Here is a 12,632-nt window from a genome sequence, read left to right on the forward strand (position 1 = left end):
AGAGTCAAAGCCAGTGTTAGAATCCAGAGTCTCACTTTCATCCATAATTGAGACACTTTCTACTTCCTTACACTCTCCCATATATGTTATTAGCATATTGAAAGAAAGTTATAAAGAAACTTGGCTCTGGAGGAAACCTAAGAAAATGTACCACCATCTTTCCTTATTTGCAGAGGTGGGGGCTATGGATATGAAATTTTGCATATCCTATCAGACTCCTTTGATGTATTGATTTACTATATGGGTTTTTTTCCCCCTTCTTCATTTTCTCCCCTTTTCTTACAAGGGGTCAGGGAATGAGGAAGAGTGTATTTGAAAATAAAGGTAATATAAAAACATAAGATATGGGTAAAAAAATTTAAAGAAAGTTGTGACAATAAAAGGAACATTATTAATGTATCATATTCATTTTTGAACCAAACAGAAGCATGCTTGGGTCTGCAAACTACAGGTTATGAGAGAAAAGAATGAATGTATGAGGAGAGAAGTGAAGACGCACATGCGCGCACACACACACACACACACACACACACACACACAGAAATATGTAGGGAGGGAGAGGGTACAGAGATTGAGTACGCATGTTCTGACAAAAGGATTGGTGTCAGTGCTGCGCATGTGGCAGGGTGGGGAGGTGTCTGTTTTCTCAGCTGATTGGTGTCTAGTGTTTGTACCCACATCTCTCTAAGCAGCTGATAGCCACAAACACCCAGAGCAGGAGGGGGAATGCTCTCTGGGGGATACCATGTTCTCAGAAAGGCTGAGCTAAGACAACAGATGAAACCGTAGCAAACTCATCACATCACACTGGACAACGCTGAGCTTTGGATGGCAAATTCCTCTAAAGTCAGTTTCTTGGATGACTCTGGGCTGCCCTCGTCAGCATCTTCCCTGTGTTCCTGGGAAACATTCATCTTCAGCTGAAAATATTTTACTCAGTCACCAGACTTCTCTTTCACAAGCATGTAAAGTCTAAAGTTGGACAGGACCTCAGAGGTCATCTGGTTCAGCCCTTTCATTTTACAGGTGAGGAAATTGAGACCTAGGGAGGTCTGGTGATTCAGTCAAATTCACAAAGGTGAAGTCAGTCAATGAGAAGGATATCTATTATTAGTCTAGGTTTTGTGCTGAGAGCTGGGGATACAAAGAAAGGCAAAGAAAGACAGTCCCTGCTCTCAAAGAAACTTAAGTCCTAGAAGCAGGATTCGAATCCATATCCTCTAACTCAGAGGTATCAAACTTGAAGGCAGCAAAACTCCTGCTGTGTGGCCTGAACTAGAGTAAATTGTAATTGGGAAATGTTTAACAAAATAAATAAAGATACAATACAGCACAGATAATGTTAATTTGTCATTTTCTAAGTTAATATTTGGCCAAAGAAATTTATCTCTATTACAGTTTAATAGTACTGCCTAACTCCACAATCAGTGTTTTTTCCATGGTATTACACTGCCATCAAAGACCTTCTTTAGATTCTTCTCTGTCCCCTGTGTGCCATATGGACAGGCTCACCTCAGAGATATTCCAGACCACTGTAATAAAGCAAATTTTACAATAAAGTGAATCATACAAATTTTTTGGTTTCCCAATGCATATAAAAGTTATGTTTATACTATACTGTAGTCTATTAAGTGTGCAATAGCATTAGGTCTTAAAGAATGCACATACCTTAATTTAAAATACTTTATTGCTAAAAAAAAATGCTACTCATCACCTGAGACTTCAATGAGTCATAATTTCTTTTGCTGGTGGAGGGTCTTGTCTAGATGCTGATGGCTGATCAGGATGGTGGTTGCAGAAGGTGGCTGTGGAAATTTCTTAAAATAAGACAATGAGGTTTGTCCCATCACTTGACTCTTCCTTTGACCAAAGATGTCTCTGTAGCATGTTATGCTGTTTGATAGCATTCACAGTAGAACCCCTTTTGGAATTGGAGTCAATCCTCTCAAACCCTGCCTCTACTTTATCAACTAAGTTAGTGTAATATTCTTCAATACTGCTGTGTCTTAGGGAATAGGGAGTCTGAAGGAGAGAGAGAGAGACAGAGAGACATAGAGAGACAGAGACAGAGAGACAGAGAGACAGACAGAGACAGAGAGAGAGACAGAGAGACATAGAGAGACAGAAAGAGACAAAGACAGAGAGACAGAGAGAGAGAGACAGAGAGACAGAGACAGAGACAGAGAGACAGAGAGAGAGACAGAGATAGAGACAGAGACAGAGAGAGACAGAGAGACAGAGAGACAGAGACAGAACAGAGAGACAGAGACAGAGAGAGACAGAGACAGAGAGACAAAGAGAGACAGAGACAGAGAGAGAGAGATGGGAAATAGCCAGTTGGGGAAGCAATCAGGACACATCCATTTAGTGATTGTTTGCCTTCTTACCTGCTTGTGGTTCATTGTGCCCCAAAACAATTACAACAGTAACACCAAACATGACTGATCGCAGATCACCAGAACATATAATCACAGTGAAAAAGTTAGAAATACTGCGAGAGTCATCAGAATGTGACCCAGAAACACCCTATGAGCATGTGCTGCTGGAAAAATGGCCCTGATAGACTTGCCCCATACAAGCTTACCACAAACCTTCAATGTGTTTGGAAACTAAACCAAACCAAACCAAATCTCAATACCTGCAAACACACAATGAAGTGAAGCGCGATCGAGCACAAGGTCTGCCTGTGTTCTTCCTTTCCTCTCCCTTTTCCATTTGAATGAATTCTATAGTCTAGCCCTGTACCTGCCACATGCTAGGTGATGAATGACTGCTTGTTCAATTGAATTGAATCCTATCCTTCCTTCAATGAATGAATGAAAAAGTATTCATTAGGACTTTATTATTTTTTTAAAAGACTTTATTATGTCACTCAATGAAGCACTGTGTTAAAAGCTGGAGACAGAAAATTAAGACAGGTCCTCCTCTCAAGGTGCTCATGTTCTTTTTTAATTCTGTTTTTAATGTATGGAATAAAACAAGGATTTCCATAATATAGTACAATAAAAAGATGATTGTATACAAAACTACAAATAACTTGCTATTCTTTTCAAATATACAAGAAAATGATCGTATAAATTTCTTTTTTTTCCTCCTCCCCATATGGCTGTTATTAGATACAAATAAACATATATGAGTATGTAAATATATATACAAACCACATATGTGTATAAACACATACTTATACACACATATATACATGTACATGTATATCTATATATGAAAATATATAAAATTATTCTATATATACTTCTATTTATCAGTTCTTTCTCTGACTGCAGATAGCATCTTTTCTTCATGTATCTGAGTATTTATAATAGACAAAAAATAATGAAGAACAAAAGGCGCCAAACCAAGATGTCCATATTCTAATAGGAGCAGATGCTCTATCCAGGATGATTCTGTGGCTAATTAGATGGAAAGGCCTAGGGGTCATAGACCTGTAGCTGGAAGGGATCCTAGAAGCTATCGATTCCAAGAGTCCTTAACTTGAGGTCTGTAAACTTCTAAAAACTTTAAAATATATTTTGACAACTATTTCAATATAATTCATTTCTTTTGTAATCCTCTGCATGTCATTTTATGCATTTAAAAACATGATTCTGAGAGGTAATCTTTAGGCTTCCCCAGACAGTCCAAGGGGGTCTATGATATAAAAAAGGTTTAAGAACCCCTGATTCAGCCCAACCCTCTCATTTCACAGATGGAGTTAGAGGCCTAGAGAGTTGTCGCTCACCCATTACATGCAGGCCTTGATTGTAGGAGCCCAGTTCTGAAGCCAGATTCTCTGATTCCATGCTCTTTCTACTGTACCATGCTGATGGTCCTTAAGGTACAGAAAGCACAAATGTATCTTCTTTAGTGTCATTTCCATGAAAAAAAAAGCCAATTTCTGGTGTTTGGTTTTCAGTAGCTGTGCACAGCTCCTAGGGCCCTTGGGATTACCTGCCCTTTGAGGGCGCAGATGTGTGCCTACTAACACAAATCCCACTTACTCTAAGAAGCCCTCTTCTCTCCTTAGACCTCTTCAGACATTTCCCTTTGTACTACTCATTATTAGGCTTGGAGAATTTGAAATTCTCAAATGGACAAAAAGTTTCTGAAGATCCCTCTAGGCTGGAAGCCTTGGACTTGTAGCCTATAAATTCCATGAAGGCAAGGGCTTTATTGGATCTAAACCTTGTATGGGCTCCAGGGCCAAACACAGGGCCCCTGAGTTTTTTGAATTGACTCTCCCCAAGAGTCCTCCTCCCTGTATGTGGGTCTGATCCCTGCCTGTGCCAGGGCTGGATGAGAAACAGCAGATCCGGACTCACTGCTGAATTCTTAGCACCTTAGTCTTAAGTCAAGACACGTTTGTTGGCATCTTTCTTCCCTGACCTGTTTGGCTAAAGCTCCATGGCCTTTGTGAAAGGCCAGCTCATTCCTCCCAGCCAGTTATCAGCTTTAATCCCTTGCTCATCTACCTATTTCCTATCCCTATCCAGGTGAAGGCACAAGACCCCAAGTTTACAGCTCCTACTTTCCTCAAGAGTGAGGTAAAGGGAAAACAAAGGTCTCTGTTAGAAACGCAGGCCTCCTGGGAAAGGTCCAGAAGGATTCCCCATGCGGCCATTGTTCCTTTCTTCCTTAAAAGGCTTCTCTTTCTCCAAATTCATTCCAGGCAGAGAACACATCAGCAAACATTTAAGTGCCTACTGTGCACCAGGCACTATACTTCCCTTTGTCTTTCTCAGTTATGTCCCCCACCCCATGACCTAAATAAATGTTGTCCCTTTCAGCCCACATCAGGACCAGCCTTTTGAGTAGCTGGAGTAGGTGGCTGCTGACAAGGCATGATTAGAGGTGTTCCAAGTGGAGTTGTTTCCCACAATTACCTTCCCCAAACATCTCTCATCCATCAGAGTGCCTGGAGTTCCATTGTTAGAGATGCATTCCTTTGACTCATAGGCTCATCCCATATTAGAAGTGGAAGGGGTGGTGGTGGTGAGAGATCATCTCCAATTCATCCTTCACACAATGGCTAAAGTAATTTTCACTAAAGCATAGTTCTGACCACCATGCTCCCCTATCCCAAAGTGTATTGTCTCTAAGATAAAACCCAACCTCCTTAGCTGGGCATTTAAGGTCTTCCACAGATAGCCTCCAACCTGCCTTTCCAGTCTTATTTCATTTCATGCTCTATGAAACTGCTTCCCAGACTTGATGTGCTATTTCCTATCTCCTTGCATTCATAAAGGTTATGTTGTTGGTCCCTTTGTGTCTGGAGACACTCCGGCCTTAGCTGCACCTTTTAGAAACCACATCTTCCTTCCAGGCTCAGCCCAGGTGCCTTCTCTGGTGGGGGAGAAGGGCATCCCCTAGCTTGCCCCCCTGGCTGAAGTTATAGATCAAATCTGGAAGGAAGCCTTTGGCTCCAGACCCCTTATTTTACAGAGGAAGATTTTCTCTTCCCTCCACCTCACTTCCTTACCCCCTCAAGTACAATGGAAGTTTCTTGTTTTTATTATTTAATTTTTTCTTTTCTAATTTGTTTTTAGTTTTCAACATTCACTTCCATAAAATTTTGAGTTTTTCTAAGATCTTTCCCCTACCCCAAGATGACATGTAAATTGATATGGGCTGAACATATACATTCATATTAAACCCATTTTCATATTAGTCATGTTGTACATAAGAATTAGAACCAATGGGAGAAACCATGAGAAAGAAAAAACACACACAAAAAAAAAGGAAAAAAGAGAAAGCAAATAATATGTTTCCATCTGCATTCAGATTCCATAGTTCTTCTTCTGGACGTGGAATTTTCCATCATGAATCTTTTGGAGTTGTCTTAGATCCTTGCATTGCTAAGAAGAGATTAGCCTATCTAAGTTAGTCACCATCTAATGTGGCAGTTACTGTATACAGTATTCTCTTGGATTTGCTCACCTCACTCAGCATCAGTTCATGTAAGTCTTTCCAGGTTTTTCTGAAGTCTGCCTGCTCATCATTTCTTATAGCACAATAGTATTCCATTATATTCATATATCACAACTTGTTCAGCCATTCCCCAGCTGATAGGCATTCCCTCAATTTCCAACTGTTAGGCACCACAAAAAGAACTGCTATAAAAATTTTTATACATGTGGGTCCTTTTCCCATTTTTATGATCTCTTTGGGATACAGCCCTAGAATCAGTATTGCTGGGTCAAAGGGCATGCACAGTTTTATAGCCCTTTGGGTATAGTTCCAAATTGCTCTCCAGAATGGTTGGATCAGTTTATAATTCCACCAGCAATGAGTTAGTGTTCCAGTTTCCCCACATCTTCTCCAACATTTATCCTTTTCCTGTTTTGTCATGTCAGCCAATCTTATAGGTGTGATGTGATACCTGAGAGTTTCTCTAATCAACAGTGATTTAGAGCATTTTTTCATATGACTATAGATAAGCTTTAATTTCTTCCTCTGAAAACCTCCTGTTCATATCTTTTGACCATTTATTAATCGGGGAATGACTTGCCTTCTTATAAGAATGGAAGCTTCTCAAGAGTGGGGACCATGGCTTACTTGTCTTTTTCACCATGGTACCCCCTCTTCTAAGACCAAAACAAATGACAACCAAAACTAGAATTGTTTTTAACATACAATGAAAGTTCCTAGGCACCTTTTCCTAAGGACCTAAGCAAACCATGAGTTCTTGAGAAAATAATCTGGAAGAAGAAATATGTAATCTTTGACTTAAGACAAATTGAAATCCAAATTGTAAAGACTATCAATTTAAAAAATTATTAGCTGCATTTCCTTTCTGGTACATTTACACCCTATCATGCCTTTTTGGAGGCGTATCTGATTCAAGCTCTGTGCCTTCTTTCCTCTCCTTTCATCCATTCCTCCATCCCTTCCTACCTATCTTCCTTTCACAATGAATATATCTTGTACATAACTCATTATTTGCATGTTTTCTTCTTCATTAAAATGTGAGCTTCTTGAGGGCAGGGATTGTTGTAGCCTTTCTTTGTACCCTCAACACTTATCACAGTGCCTGGAACGGAATAAACGCTTGTTGATTGATTGATTGATGTCACTACCTAGCACACAGTAGGTGTTTAACAAACTGTAATCCCTTCATTCATTCCAATCTAGTCCAACCCCCTCATTTCATGACTAAGGAAATAAAGCTTAGAGGAACTGAGTGACTTACCCAAAGTCCCATAGCTAGTTAGTGAGCAAAGTAAGATAAAAACCAAGTCTCTACCTACTGTGCTCTTTCCTTGAATTATAAATACATTTATGTAATTATAAATTACATTTATGTTGAGTTTTAAGATTTGCACAACACTTTATATACATCGCTTCCTTTGAGTCTTTCAACTAACCAGTGAGGTATATCCATCGGATGTTATTCTCCCCATTTCACAGATGATGAATCTGAAAGTCAGAGATGTTAAGTCACTTGCTCATGGTCACACAGAGCCAGGAGGAGAACCCGGGTCTTCCTGTCTTCCAGTACAACAGTCTCTCCATTCTTCTATGCCTTGATGAAGCACAGAGCTGAGAATACCAACCAAGTCAAAGAAAATCATCCCTGGGGGCTTACTTTCTACTGGCTCTAAGTAAGTGGAAGAAAAGATGAAAGATTTGCTGAATTGAATGTAAATGGTAGTGGTCCCTATTAACACACACAATAACTTTTCAAAGAAGTCCCCAAAGATGGGAAAACATTACTGGAGAGCCTAAGGAAAATAAGTCGGAAAATTCCCTGCTCCTAGAACTATTTAGACTGTTCTAGAAATCAGTCTGGAATTATTCAAGGAAAGTGACCTAGAAACCTGAAAATTAGGACGACATCCCAGGAAGGTTAATGATAACAACAAAAAAAAAAAACCCCAAACCCACCCAAATGTACAAAAAATGGTCCTAGCATCATTTTTTTATGATAACAAAGAGATGGAGGCTAAACGTGACAGGGAGAGTTGAAAAAACTGGCCTACAAATGCAAGGGATGATTGGCAAGATGCAAACAATGCCAAATAAGAAGGCATTTTTCAGAGAAACATAGGATGAAGTAGAAAGTGGCACAGAGTGAAGAAATCAGAACCAGGAGGACAATGATTACCACAGTGTAAATAAAGTCTCCCACAAGAAATAATAAGTTGCTGGTCAATTACTAAAGTCAATGACTGATGTTAATGAGGAGCTGCCAAAGTTCTGTTAACAACCCATTCAATCTAACCCAATAGGATGGACATTTATTACCAGGCAAAGACCTTATGTTAGGCAATGGGGATGAAAACCCAGAAGGAAGAGTTTTTGACCTAAGGCATTTTCTCATCTATTCTCAATAATTAAATTATATTATCAGTAATCAGGGTTTTTTTTCCCCATGAAATGTACTCTGTAAAGAAGTTTATGTTTTTGTTGGGAAATATGTTACATCAAAACAAATTGTAGGGGTATTTTTCAGTCCAACTTAGTCATTTTACAGCTAAGGAAACCAAAGCTCAGAGACATAGTATATTATAGTGAAAAGGATGATGGACTTTAAGTCAGGAGACTTGGAATTTGAATCCTGACTCTGGCATATACTGTCTCAGTGTTGAGGGTCCACCAAGTTCTCAAATCCTAAAATATTCAGCGAGCCACTCAAAGGGGCAGAGCTGAGCCATGGGAGGCCCTTAAATATCTTTCTTCATGATTTCCTTATTCCAAAATAGTTGTCATTGGTCCTCCATTCTTCTAGAGGACCATGACCAGGAAGGTGATGTCATGACTTGCAAGTGAATTGATTTCAGTGAGGAAGGGCTGTGCAAAGTCACCAGCCTCACTTTCTCCTCCAGAACCATCTGAGTCCTGTGGCAAGATATAAATCAAGATGACTGGAGATGGTTCCATACAGTGGGAGACCTTGGCCTTTTTAAGATAAGGTCTTTCCTAGGTCTCAGTTTGTCTGAAGCAACACTCATTCAGTGATTTAGGCTAGGTAAGAAATGAGGCAGAGAATGACTTCTTTCACCTAGTTAAAAAAAAAAAAGGGACAAAGAAATCAACATAAAATCTAGGAGAGGAAGACCCTCTGGATTTCTGACCAAAACAGAAACAATTGCTACTTATACTCACTCTGAGCCATCAAGGGCCAAACAATATCAAAGTAAGGCTTGGGCTGGGACCTATTGTTGGCCAATCACTGAGAGTCATCGTAATTTGGATTTAAGGCATAGTCCTTAAAAAAGAAATCTAGCCCGTATACCCCAAGATATCTTGAGAGGCTTAAGTGATCAAGAAGCATGTACCCTAGTGGAAGAGATACATGTTAAGTAACAAGAGGCTAACACCTCAGTCTCAGGCTTAAATTTCAGTTTGTGGCCAATTTAAACACTCATCTATTTGTACTAGTGCTATCTAAATCTTTGCTTATCTTCACAAAGACTTGTAAAACCTTGTTTGCTGGAGTATTTGAACAAAGGGACAAAGGACTGCAAAATATAGCTTGTGGGGTTACACAGCCCCTTTACCCCTTCCAGTATCGCCCCTGCCTTAGATGAGTGGTTAACTGGTAGTGTCCTGAGTATCGAGAAGGTGTGGGAAGACATACTGGATAGTGTAATGCATAGAACTCTGGATGTAGAATCTCACTCCCACAACTCCCACACACCCATGTTAGTACATTGTCAGTTTGGGAGCCCTTCCACCTGGTACAGAACTCATCATCCACCTCCACTCTACCCCTCCTCCAAACCTCTTTCTCTCCAGGATACCACTATTCTTGCATTCACCTAGGTCACAATTTGGGGTCATCCTTGAGTCTTCACTTTCTCTTACCCCGCATGACCAACCAGTTGAAAATTAGTTCATTTCTACCCCACCACAGCTCTTCCATCCATCCCCTCACCGCTAACAGGACAACCACCCTAGTTCATGGCCTCTTACCTGAACTATTAGAGTTTTTGTCGTTGAGTCAGTTGTTGTGTGTTATGTGTTACTCTCACATTCTCTCACTTCTCATTTGTAGTCTCCTAATATTTTTTCAACCACTCCAATCCATCCTGCACACAGGAATAGATATGCTGTTCTAACACATAGGATCTGACCAAATCATTCCCTACTCAACCAACTTCAGTGGCTCCTTATGACTTCTAGGAGCAATTATAAACTGCTTTATATTTGAGGCCCTTCACACCCTAGACCCATACAGCTTTGTAACACATTATCCCCTTTCAGGTCAGCAAAACCAGCCTTCCTATTATTCCTACTACAAATTAATACAACTCCATCTCTCATCTCCACGCCTTTGTACTTGCCTGGAATGCACTCCCACCTAATTTCTGCCTTTTACGATTGTAAAATCCTGGTCTTTTTCAGGGCTTGGATCAAGTACCACCTTCTCTAGGAAACCTTCCTTGACCCCCAGAGTTGTTGTTGTAATTATTTTCTCTTGTAACCCAATAAATATCTCTTGTATCTATTTTATAAATACCTACATATACACTTGTCTCCCACTCTCACCCTCATCCAGAATATAAAGTACTCTGAGGAGGAGGGCTGTTTTACTCTTGTCTTTTAATTGGTCTCTTTGGTCTCTCTAATCCATCATCTGCAGTTAGGTGGTAAAGTAGATAGAGAGCTAGACCTTGCAAACCTTAAATGCTAGTTGTCATTAATCATTATTATTGTATCACCTACTTCACAAGGTTGTTATGAAGGAAGGTTCTGAGGACTTTAGAAGGCAGTATAATTGTCATTGACATGGCCAGCTAGGTCAGGATCACCTGAATTCAAATCTGACCTCAGACACTTAATAGCTGGGTGACCCTTGGCAAGTCACTTAACCCTGTTTGCCTCAGTTTCCTCATATGTAAAATGAGCTGGAGAAGAAAATGGCAAACCACTCCATTATCTTTGCCAAGAAACCCCCAAAATAAGGAGAGTTGGACACAAATAAAATGACTGATGAGCAGCAATTGACATGGGAGATGAACATCGCTATAAATCAGGGATTCCTAACCTGGGTTCTGTGAACTCCTAAGAGCACATTTTGATGTCTTTCAATATAATTGGTTTCCTTTGTAATCTTATGTGTTTTATATGATGCAGTTAAAAACATTCTTTTGAGACGGGTCTATAGGCTTCATCAGACTGTCAAAGGTGTCCATGACACACAAAAAAATGAAGGACCCTCAGGTTCTTCCATGGGCCACAGAAGCTATGTAATTTATTCTTCCCACATTTTACATTCTATTAGTGTTCTATTCTGCTGTCTGTCCATCCTGTCCAGTCCTATCTGTACCACCCTTGATGTATCTGTCTCAGATGTGAGCTCCCTCTTCCCGGTGGGCAAGGACATGATTTATGTAACTCTTTTGGTTCAAAGCCATGATTAGACCACATGCAATTAGGTGCTTAATGAGGGCTTGGGATGATGAGGATAATGACTATAGTCTTTACACAATCTTTAGGCTGAAGGGTTATCCAGTTCATTCCCTTGGCTCCAAGCAACACTGCATTTAGGATCAGCACTCAGATTTAGCGTTAGAAGGAGTCGGAGAGGTCATTTCATCCAACCTCTTCATTTGATGAAGGAGGAAACTGAGTCCAGAAAGAGAGAAATTACTTCTACAAGGCCATATAAGCAGCAGAGCCAGAATTCTTTTTTTAAATGTAATTTAATTATATGAACTGATGCAAAGTGAAGTGAGCAGAACCAGGAGAACACTGTACACAGTAGGAGCAACACTATATGATGATCTTCTGTAAATGACTTAGCTATTCTCAACAATGTAATGATCCAAGACAATCCCAAAGGATTAAGGATGAAAAATGTGATCCACTTCCAGAGAAAGGGCTGGCGGGAATATGAATGCAGATTGAAGCAGACTTTTTAAGAAAGTCTTTATTTTTCTTGCTTTTTTTAAAGTTTGTTTTCTTTTGCAACATGGCTAATATGGAAATATGTAAAATCTATATCAATTTGCTTGCCTTCTCTAGCAGGGAGGAGGGGAAGGAAGAAGGGACATGATTCAGAACTCAAAATTTTTTTAAAAATGTAAAAATTTTTCAACAGGTAAATGAGAAAAATAAAATAAGAGAAAAAACCAAGAAAATGTAATTTAATTTATTTTAATGAATAAATATCTATTTATTTTCTTCCCTAACAATCTCCCCTCCTTTAAGAAAAACTAAAACTAAAACAAAACCTTTATAACTAATGTACATAATGAGGCAAAATCAATTCCTGCATTGGCCATGTCCAAAAAATGTTTCATCCCATACCTCAAGTCCATCACTTTTGATTAAGAGGTGGGTAGCAAGCTTCGTCATTACTCCTCCGGAATAGGGACTGGTCATTTTGTTGGTCAGAGTTCTTCAGTCTGTCACAGTTGTCTTTTACTTTATTGTTGTGACTGTATGAATTGTTCTAACTCAAATCTTATGAACTAATCCACAAACATGTATTCGAAAGTGAACTAGACTTGGAGAATACCAAAGTGAAAAACGTATAGCAATAAAAACAACACATATGTATTGCATATAGTATATATACTATCACATAGTATATACGCTAATATATGGTATAAATTACCTGTATACTATATAGTACATACTACATAGTATGTACTATATGTCCTAGGATACTGTATATATTATTTTTAGTA

At 39.4% G+C, this 12,632-nt stretch overlaps 1 long non-coding RNA gene across 2 annotated transcripts; it reads right to left on the reverse strand.

The window, feature by feature from the left end:
* Nucleotides 1–1,337: 1,337 nt before the first annotated feature.
* On the reverse strand, nucleotides 1,338–2,707 carry LOC140517197 (uncharacterized). 2 transcript variants are annotated; one of them, XR_011971509.1, is made up of 3 exons: nucleotides 2,639–2,707; nucleotides 1,715–1,817; nucleotides 1,338–1,532 (listed from the first exon to the last, which is right to left on the reverse strand). It is a non-coding gene; the product is annotated as an uncharacterized lncRNA (long non-coding RNA). The 2 variants fall into 2 exon arrangements; XR_011971508.1 differs by lacking the exon at nucleotides 2,639–2,707 and adding an exon at nucleotides 2,388–2,620.
* Nucleotides 2,708–12,632: the final 9,925 nt, after the last annotated feature.

The sequence above is a fragment of the Notamacropus eugenii genome, chromosome 1 (assembly GCF_028372415.1).
Source record: "Notamacropus eugenii isolate mMacEug1 chromosome 1, mMacEug1.pri_v2, whole genome shotgun sequence".
Lineage (NCBI taxonomy): Eukaryota > Metazoa > Chordata > Mammalia > Diprotodontia > Macropodidae > Notamacropus > Notamacropus eugenii.